Here is an 8353-nt window from a genome sequence, read left to right on the forward strand (position 1 = left end):
TACATTTTAATATTTTATGATGTATTTAAATGAGTAGTTATTGTTGCAAACTCCATTAGAAATTTGAATTGAGATCAGTTTTGGAAAAAGGGAAAGGGGGATGTGAAAAAAAATGGGGGGGGGGGGGTTAAATTTTTCTCATTTCAGATTTCATAAATAAAAAGAAAATTTCTTCAAACATTTTTTTGAGAGGATTAATATTCAACAGCATAGTGAATTGCTCAAAGGCAAAAAAAAAATCTTAAGTTCATTAGACCACATTCATTCTGTGTCAGAAACCTATGCTGTGTCAACTATTTAATCACAATCCAAATTTAGAGCTGTATCCAGCTTGAATGTTGTGTCCATACTTGCCCCAACCGTTCAGGGTTCAACCTCTGCGGTCGTATAAAGCTGCACCCTGCGGAGCATCTGGTTTTATATAGATTAGACTTGGTTTTCCACATGTCATTTTTGGGGTCCTTTATAGCTTACTGTTCGGTGTGAGCAAATGCTCTGTGTTGAAGACTGTACCTTGACCTAATATAATTGTTTACTTTACTTTTACAAATTGTGACTTGGATGAGAGAGTTGTCTCGATGGCACTTATACCACATCTTCTTATATCTATAAACCAGGAAAACTAAAAATTTATCAATGAACCATAAAAATGAGGCCAAGGTCAAGTGAACGCTGCTAAACAGACATATACACCTTACAATTAATAATGTTTTAAATATAGTTGACCTTTTGTATATCTAAGAAACAAACTAAACCAGGAAAACTGAAGATTGACCAATGAATCATGAAAATGAAGCCATGGTCAGATGAAATTTGCCAAACAAGACATATACATCTTACAATCATTCCATACACTAAATATAGTTGACCTATTGCTAATAATATAAGAAAAAAAGACCTGTTTTGGTCCAAAAATCATCATTGAGATGAGGTTAAGATCAAAAAAACATACCAGACTGACACGTTCATTGTAAAATATTTTCATACATCAAATACAGTTGATCTAATGCAAACAGTATTATAACAACAGACCAAACCACAAAATACTTGAACTTTCATAACTAAACCATGAAAATGAGGTCAAGTTCAGATGACATGTGGCAGTTGGACATTACAGTAGACCTTACAATCCTTCCATACACCAAATAAAGGAGACCTATTGCTTATAGTATCTGAGGAATGTACTTAACCTTGTTCACTGATCCATGAAATGAGGTAAAGGTCAAGTGAAAGCTGTCCGACAGGCTTGATAACCTTGCAAGGTATGCACATACCAAATATAGTTGTCCTATTACTCATAATAAGAGAGGACCACTATCCCCATGTGTCGAGCTTTCTGCATGGCAAACTTTTTATTTCCTACCCAAAATATTTTGTTAATAAATGTATTATAAAAGGATGTAAAGGTAAAATATCTTTGTGGGTACAGAATTGGCATTTAATGTCAAATGTGTCAATTTTTGGATGTTTTCGATTCAGAAATTTTCATAGTGGATTTCATATGTTATATCCTGGGCTTTTTTTTTGTAATTTGGAGAATTGGGTGTTGCTTGAAGATTATTGATATCTATATATAGTCTCTCTTTTATTTTGCTGTGATATACAAATTATTGCAAGCATTTATTTTCATGATATTGATATCACCAACTAAAATTTGAAATTTATTATTGTGATTTCAGGAAAAGCTACAAACAGATATATGGTTCATATATTTGAATGCAAGTTCTTTTTATTGTATACTCATCTAATGGCATTAATTCAAACCTCAGTCACAAAAATATCTGAATATTTAGCAATCACAGAATTTCTAGACCATGCAATTGAAAGGATGATAAATTTTATTGTCACCTTTCTATTTTTGAAGACTATGTTGACCACTAGATGTCTTTAGGTCATGTGTTGTTTTGGTTTACTGCCTCTTTTATGTATACACTCCATATCTTTATAAGAAAGAAGTATAATCAAATCTGTATATATAACTGGACTTATTAAAGACCTTCCATGTTCAAAATAATTTTAACTTTATGAGCACACTATCACATTGTCACTGGGCAAACAAAATCTCTCCAGATTCCCAAGTTCCCTAGATATGCACATTAATAAGTTTCATGAAATTCTGTTGTGAGGTTTCAAAGGAGATATGATGACAAACTGTTTAGCCAAAAACTCCTAGGAAATCTGTTGCAGGAGGTATAATAAGGATTTAAAAATGGAACAGGAAGAAGATCAATTGACCAGAGACTTTCACTTAGGTGATTTCATAGCAGGTTTCAATGTTTGTTCCTTCTGGAATTCATATGTTATATTGCCATGACTTAATTTCACACTTGAGTGGTCTGCTTAAATGTCCCGCATGATGTCTGTAACTCAGCAACTAATAATGGTAGTACAACATTATTTGATCTGTACATTGATTGGAAAAAGTAAAGGTTTGTCAAACAAATGTCATATGGCCTTGGCTTCTACTTCAATCTTGAGATATCAGATCAAATTTTTATGGTGGATCAGGGGGCGGGGCATAAGCCAGGACAAAAGAGGGGTTCCAACTACATGGCCCCATTCAAATGCATTGATTGCCCCCAAAAAAGGGGGGTACCAACCCCAGAACACTCCCCCTGAATCTGCCACTGTGGATGTTGGTAAGGAACTATATATCTCAACAATATCTTATGTAACAATTGATTATGTGTGCATCTTACATATTTCATATGACCTAATTTTCATAGTATTTTTTCCTAAGCTCAGGTCATTTGTGTTGATTTGGTTCGGTCTCTTTCTCTTTCCACTGACTAGACTTATATTTTAAAAAAAATGAATTCAATGAAACCCAGACTCCAGATGAGTTTTCCCTATATTGTAATATATGTATACAAGAACAATTTCAAATTGAATCCTAGTTGATCAGTCTTTGCTCTTAATCCTAAATGCTGCGTGCAAGTGGAGAAGCAGCTAACACAAAATGTCAAGTCTTTGTTTTGACCAATCAGGCGATGCTCCTGCAATCAAGGCTAGCAAGCTGGCTACCACAAAACCATCAAGACAGTTCAGTAAAAAGAACCAGATGCCCCGCAGGGTGGAGCTTTATACGACCACAGAGGTCAAACCCTGAACTTTTGGGGCAAGTATGGACACAACATTCAAGCTGGATTCAGCTCTGAATTTGGATTGTGATTAAATAGGTTTCTGACACAGGATGAATGTGGTCTAATGAACTTATATTTTTTTTTTGCTGTTGAATATTAATCCTCTCAAAAAAAAAAAACGTTTGAAGAAATATTCTTTTTATTTCTGAAATCTGAAATGAGAAAAATTGAACCCCCCCCCCCCCCATTTTTTTTCACCTCCCCATTTCCCTTATACCAAAAATGATCTCAAATCAAATTTCTAATGGAGTTTGCAACAATAACTACTCATTTAAATACATCATAAAATATTAAAATATAAAATGTCATAAAGTCATGGTTAAAATTAATATCAATTAATAGTAACTTCTAAAAAAATAAATGGGGAATGTGTCCATAGGGACACGGATGATGCCCCCTCCCTCAGCATATAACGTTATAAAGGGACATAACTCAAGAACTGTAAAAGTGAAGTTGCCAAAAAGTGAACTTGAACTGAGTTTAGAGATAATAAGCATTATATACACATTTCATTAAATTTAGTTGAGACAAACTTAATTAAGAGAACAGAAACGAAACTAAATGGGTCAATGCGACACGAATGGCCCCGTCTCAAAAAGTTGAAAAGTCTGCAATTTCAATAACACATGTGGACACAAACATGATGGTAGTCTCACATAAAAAAAATACGCTAAAAAACTGGAGGCGTATAGAAAAATGTCTGTATAACTATGATTTAAACCTTAATTTTGGCAAAAATTAGCAGAGCGAAATGAAACTTAAACTTAATCTAGAACTCATCATGGTTAGCTCACATACCAAAAAATCAGGCCAATATCTGAAAGCATTTAGAAAAAAGATCCTTATAAGTGTTTATCAAAGTCCAAAGCCCGAAATTACAGCAAAAATTAGCTGAGCGGAACGAAACTTGAACTTGAACTGTAACTCATCATGAGTAACTCACATACTAAACATCAGCCCAATATCTGAAAGCGTTTAGAAAAAAAAGTCTGTGTAACTGTGATTTTCAACTATTTATCAAATATAAACTAGAGGCTCTAAAGAGCCTGTGTCGCTCACCTTGGTCTATGTGAATATTAAACAAAGGAAGCAGATGGATTCATGACAAAATTGTGTTTTGGTGATGATGTGTTTGTACATCTTACTTTACTAAACAGTCTTGCTGCTTACAATTATCTCTATCTATAATGAACTTGGCCCAGTAGTTTCAGGGGAAAATGTTAATAAAAATTTACAAATTTTATGAAAATTGTTAATAATTGACTAGAAAAGGACAATAACTCCTTAGGGGGTCAATTGACCATTTCGGTCATGTTGACTTATTTGTAAATCTTACTTTTCTGAACATTATTGCTGTTTACAGTTTATCTCTATCTATAATAATATTCAAGATAATAACCAAAAACAGCAAAATTTCCTTAAAATTATCAATTCAGGGGCAGCAACCCAACAACGGGTTGTTCGATTCATCTGAAAATTTCAGGGCAGATAGATCTTGACCTGATAAACAATTTTACTCATGTCAGATTTGCTCTAAATGCTTTGGTGTTTGAGTTATAAGCCAAAAACACCATTTTACCCCTATGTTCTATTTTTAGCCATGGTGGCCATCTTGGTTGGTTGGCCGGGTCACGCCAAACATTTTTTAAACTAGATACCCCAATGATGATTGTGGCCAAGTTTGGATTAATTTGTCCCAGTAGTTTGAGAGGAGAAGATTTTTGTAAAAGATAACTAAGATTTACGAAAAATGGTTAAAAATGGACTAAAAAGGGCAATAACTCCTAAAGGGTCAACTGACCATTTCGGTCACGTTGACTTATTTGTAAATCTTACTTTGCTGAACATTATTGCTGTTTACAGTTTATCTCTATCTATAATAATATTCAAGATAATAACCAAAAACAGCAAAATTTCCTTAAAATTATCAATTCAGGGGCAGCAACCCAACAACGGGTTGTTCGATTCATCTGAAAATTTCAGGGCAGATAGATCTTGACCTGATAAACAATTTTACCCACGTCAGATTTGCTCTAAATGCTTTGGTGTTTGAGTTATAAGCCAAAAACCCCATTTTACCCCTATGTTCTATTTTTAGCCATGGTGGCCATCTTGGTTGGTTGGCCGGGTCACGCCACACATTTTTTAAACTAGATACCCCAATGATGATTGTGGCCAAGTTTGGATTAATTTGTCCCAGTAGTTTGAGAGAAGACGATTTTTGTAAAAGATAACTAAGATTTACGAAAAATGGTTAAAAATGGACTAAAAAGGGCAATAACTCCTAAAGGGTCAACTGACCATTTCGGTCACGTTGACTTATTTGTAAATCTTACTTTGCTGAACATTATTGCTGTTTACAGTTTATCTCTATCTATAATAATATTCAAGATAATAACCAAAAACAGCAAAATTTCCTTAAAATTATCAATTCAGGGGCAGCAACCCAACAACGGGTTGTTCGATTCATCTGAAAATTTCAGGGCAGATAGATCTTGACCTGATAAACAATTTTACCCACGTCAGATTTGCTCTAAATGCTTTGGTTTTTGAGTTATAAGCCAAAAACCCCATTTTACCCCTATGTTCTATTTTTAGCCATGGTGGCCATCTTGGTTGGTTGGCCGGGTCACGCCACACATTTTTTAAACTAGATACCCCAATGATGATTGTGGCCAAGTTTGGGTTAATTTGTCCCAGTAGTTTGAGAGGAGAAGATTTTTGTAAAAGATAACTAAGATTTACGAAAAATGGTTAAAAATGGACTAAAAAGGGCAATAACTCCTAAAGGAGTCAACTGACCATTTCGGTCACGTTGACTTATTTGTAAATCTTACTTTGCTGAACATTATTGCTGTTTACAGTTTATCTCTATCTATAATAATATTCAAGATAATAACCAAAAACAGTAAAATTTCCTTAAAATTATCAATTCAGGGGCAGCAACCCAACAACGGGTTGTTCGATTCATCTGAAAATTTCAGGGCAGATAGATCTTGACCTGATAAACAATTTTACCCCATGTCAGATTTGCTCTAAATGCTTTGGTTTTTGAGTTATAAGCCAAAAACCCCATTTTACCCCTATGTTCTATTTTTAGCCATGGCGGCCATCTTGGTTGGTTGGCCGGGTCACGCCACACATTTTTTGAACTAGATACCCCAATGATGATTTAGGCCAAGTTTGGTTTAATTTGGCCCAGTAGTTTCAGAGGAGAAGATTTTTGTAAAAGTTAACGACGACGGACGACGACGGACGCAAAGTGATGGGAAAAGCTCACTTGGCCCTTCGGACCAGGTGAGCTAAAAAGAAGATGTGGTATGATTGCCAATGAGACAACTGTCCACAAAATGACACAGACATTAACAACTATAGGTCACCGTATGGCCCTCAAGTCCATAGCCCATAATTTCGGCAAAAATTAGCCAAGGAGAACAAAACTTATACTTTATCTGTAACTCATCTTGGTGAACCCACATGCCAAAAATCATCCCAATATTTGAAAGCGTTTAGAAAAAAAATCCATATAACTGTGATTTCAAAAATTTATCAAAGTCCAATGCCCATAATTTTGGCAAAAATTAGCGGAGCGGAACGAAACTTAAACTTGATCTGTAACTCATCATGGTTAACTCACATACCAAAAATCAGCCCAATATCTGAAGGAGTTTAGAAAAAAACTCTGTATAGTGGTTTGTTGCGGAATGACGGAATTATGGAATTTCAGAATTTCGGAAATACGGAATTACGGACAAGGGTAAAACTATATGGCACCGACAACTTTGTTGCGGGGCCATAAAAATTCTTCAATTTTTCCACTTGTAAAGGGGCATAACCCTAGAATGGTAATCAAAGTGCTTGTAATCACTGAATGGAAAAGATTGTTTTAATTTATTAGTTGGTAGTAAAAGTGAATATTGCATTATATATTATATATAGCATTGATTTATGTTGATTCAACTACTATTATGGACAAAGAAATATAACTCTAATTTTTAAAGAATATTTCATAAAACATTGGTTTTAGGGCCAGAATTTTTTAATTTGTTGGTTTACGGATCCGCGGACCCGATTTTGCCGATTTCCAGAATAAAAATAAAATTCACTTCTCATGCTTTTTTATTCCCGCCGACCCTAACAAATGCATTATCCCTGAAAAATAATTGAAATATTCTTTTATTTTATGAAATGAAATGCATTTATCAAAATTGATAACACTTTCTGTAGTGAAAAAAAAAACTTCCAGTTTACGTTTCTAAAAGTAGACAAATCAATTATAACTGACCTTGAAATGTCGTTTGCGCAAATAATTTTGCGAAACGAAACCTGTGTTTAAAACCAATTACACAATAAGTTCGTTTCCCGTATTTGTCATCAGTCTGTAAGATGAATCACCTGATAAAAATAGACTTGTCCAAATGTGGACAGGTGGAAGACATCAAGTTAAAGTACTGAATATTAAATAATCATTTGGAATTTTCTTGTTTCATAGATAATAAAAAAATATTGTCCATTTGTTATTTTGTATAAAAAAACGGGAAGGCATGACAACAGATTGCACATTATTTATGTGCCTGTCCCAAGTCAGGAGCCTGTAATTCAGTGGTTGCCGTTTGTTTATGTGTTCATATTTTTTCGTTCATTTTTTTTTACATAAATAAGGTCATATGTTTTCTCCTTTGAATTGTTTTACATTGTCTTATCGGGGCCTTTTATAGCTGACTATGCGGTATGGGCTTTGCTCATTGTTGAAGGCCATACAGTGACCTGTAGTTGTTAATGTCTGTGTCATTTTGGTCTTTTGTGGATAGCTGTCTCATTGGCAATCATACCACATCTTCTTTTTTATATAACCCGATATTCTCCTTTTTCCGGTGGAGTCTATTACGTTTGTTGACACGTGTGTTGAAACTTATTTTCGTACGACGTTTTTACATTTTTTTTCTTTATCAGTTTTCAAGCTTGAAGATCATAATTCACCAAGTTTTCTGGAATTGATTAAGAGCTACACGAATCTGTTTTTCATGTTTGTGAAATGACGATTTAATTTTGTCTTTGTCCTTGCGCCGCCCCTTTTTGTTTACGGGAAATTATTAGAATGTCATGCGATGTTTAGGACAGCTGATTTCATCGAACAAAAATCTAAGAAATGATGACAAAATAGCATAACAAACATGTTGTTAGAAAGGTAAAATATATATTTATTTTGC

Source organism: Mytilus galloprovincialis, chromosome 1 (assembly GCF_965363235.1).
Source record: "Mytilus galloprovincialis chromosome 1, xbMytGall1.hap1.1, whole genome shotgun sequence".
Lineage (NCBI taxonomy): Eukaryota > Metazoa > Mollusca > Bivalvia > Mytilida > Mytilidae > Mytilus > Mytilus galloprovincialis.